A 2,507-nucleotide genomic window follows, 5' to 3' on the forward strand; every position below is an offset into this window, starting at 1 on the left:
TTATGGTCGAAGAAAGTTTGAACTCATCTTTTTAATCCCCCTGAATGAGGTGAATTTTGCCTAAATGTACTGTGTGGAGCTGCTGATCCTTTATTGCTGCTATTTGCTAACAAGCTGGTGGCTGGTATTTTTGTTTTTTTTTTTTTTCTGAAACAAATTTGTTTTAAATTGTAAAAGATTTAGAGTGTGTTGAGAAGAAGAGACAAAAACTAAGGCACACATACACACTACCCACTTAGTCATCAAATTTTAATATTGGATAAATTTTATGTAGTTTCATTAAACACATAGAAACTAAAGGATAAATAGAAATAAAGGACAAATTCCATAACCTAAAAACCATTGCTACAAACACTCTCAGTTAACACCACACTTCATATGGAATGTCTTTTAAAGGTGCACACAAAGCAAGCTTGAGCAGTTCACCCTGTGTAGCCTGGACCTAACTATGGCGGAAAAGAATTGGCAACTGGATCCCAAAGGAATCTACAGAACTCTAACTGCTCTGTCCATAATGTTGGAGTTGTGAACCAATGTTTATTTCTAGCTTAGTCAAGTACTGCCTATGAAACCAGAATTTGGGGTCCCAGAAGTTCTGCATATCAGATCTAACCACTTCACCTTCATATGATAAATAAAGAGACAGGATGAAGGGCAGAGAAAGAAAGTTTCTTACATATCTTCTGTCTGCTGTGGTAAGAGGCAACATAAACAATTCATTTTATCTAGTTATCTTAGGGTGCAGACAGGAGCTTAAAGTTTAAACAGAAAAAGAATTAGCACATAGTATGTAAAACAGTCGCAGTTAGAGAAGTGGCCTAGTAGACTGTTATTTTAGTCCTTGCTTTAGGGTTCCAGAGAAGTTATCACTGTCATGATTTTAAGGAGCAAAATGGTCAAAATAAACAAGGCATTGTTGCTTGGTAGGTGGTCTTTCCTGAGAGGCTCTGCTGGGCCTATCCTTAGGGGTTGTTTTCTCCATCCCTGCTCTGTCTTTGTAAACATCTTATAAAAAAAATCCTGTTCTTACTGGTTTCCAAGGAAGCTGTGGGAGAGAACAGTTAGTGCTAAGGACACATACAAAATGGAGACAGAGAGGGCAGGCTTTTCTTTAAATCGTGCTTTCACTTCATTGGTGGGCTCAAGTAAGAAGTCAGTGCTTCAGCAAACTCAGTTTAAGTATCTCTTGTACCTAGAGAACAATGTTCATGTGCAAATTCCTTGTTTTTGTTGGAAATTACAATGGGATTGGTTAGTGGCAGGTATTTGTCTCGAACATATATAACATGGAGACATAGAATTTTGGGTGTATAGTTAGCTGGGCCTAACTCAGTGGAACAGTTTAAAAGTTTTCATTCGTGTCTTTTCCTCACTGGCTGTCTGAAGGTCTGTCACCATCATGAACGACACAGTAACTATCCAGACCAGGAAGTTCATGACCAACCGGCTACTTCAGAGGAAGCAGATGGTTATCGATGTCCTTCACCCTGGAAAGGCAACAGTACCTAAGACAGAAATTTGGGAAAACTTGCCAAAATGTACAAGACCACAACTGATGTCATCTTTGTATTTGGGTTCAGAACCCATTTTGGTGGTGGCAAGACAACCGGCTTTGGCATGATTTATGATTCCTTGGATTATGCAAAACAAACAAACAAACAAAAAAAAAAAAAACGCGCCCAAACACAGACTTGCACGACATAGCCTGTATGAAAAGAAAAAGACCTCAAGGAAACAGCGGAAAGAACGCAAAAACAGAATGAAGAAAGTCAGAGGGACTGCAAAGGCCAATGTTGGGGCTGGCAAAAAGCCAAAGGAATAAAGATCCTGCAATGACTTGACCTGCCATGATGGTGAATTTTTCACAGAGGGACTAATAAACTGTATAAATCTTCAAAAAAGAAAGTTTTCATTCCTATGTTCTGTGTGCGGTCATATCTACACACCCCAGCAAGCCTATATTATCACAAATTGTCCCTGCCTTAAACACCAGATATCACAAGAAACAGCTGTTTCAAACTTGACTAGTTCCTGGAAATAGAGATCATTTGTTCTTATAGGTGCTTGAATTTTTCTACTAAGATCCCCAGAGCAGCATGACTCTGGTGATGCTGAAATGCAGTCTTCAATGACACACCTTCCAGCAACCGTGCACCTGGCCTTTGGGTCTATGACCTGTATGGATGGGAGTTCTTAGAGTTATTCACTACTGTCTTTCAAACCACATAAAAGGGCTTCAAACAAACTAGGGCAGAAGCCTTGCCTCTTTTGGTGGTGGTGGGGGGTGGGTTGTGGGGGGGTTTGCATTCAGAGCCTACCCGTGCTATCCCTTAGTTTTTCCACAAAGTCTAGCCCTCTACAATTTGAGCCACACCTACACTTCTGGCTTTTTGCTGGTTAATCAGAGATGAGTTTCACAAACTTTCCTTCCCTAGGATGGCTTTGACTGCCATCCTCAGATCTCAGTTTCTTGAAGAGCTCCAGGATTACAAGTCTTAACAACTGGC

At 40.2% G+C, this 2,507-nt stretch overlaps 1 pseudogene; it reads left to right on the forward strand.

The window, feature by feature from the left end:
- Positions 1 to 1,384: 1,384 nt before the first annotated feature.
- LOC125352264 lies at positions 1,385 to 1,870 on the forward strand (annotated as a pseudogene).
- The last annotated feature ends 637 nt before the right edge of the window (positions 1,871 to 2,507 follow it).

The sequence above is a fragment of the Perognathus longimembris genome, chromosome 6 (assembly GCF_023159225.1).
Source record: "Perognathus longimembris pacificus isolate PPM17 chromosome 6, ASM2315922v1, whole genome shotgun sequence".
Lineage (NCBI taxonomy): Eukaryota > Metazoa > Chordata > Mammalia > Rodentia > Heteromyidae > Perognathus > Perognathus longimembris.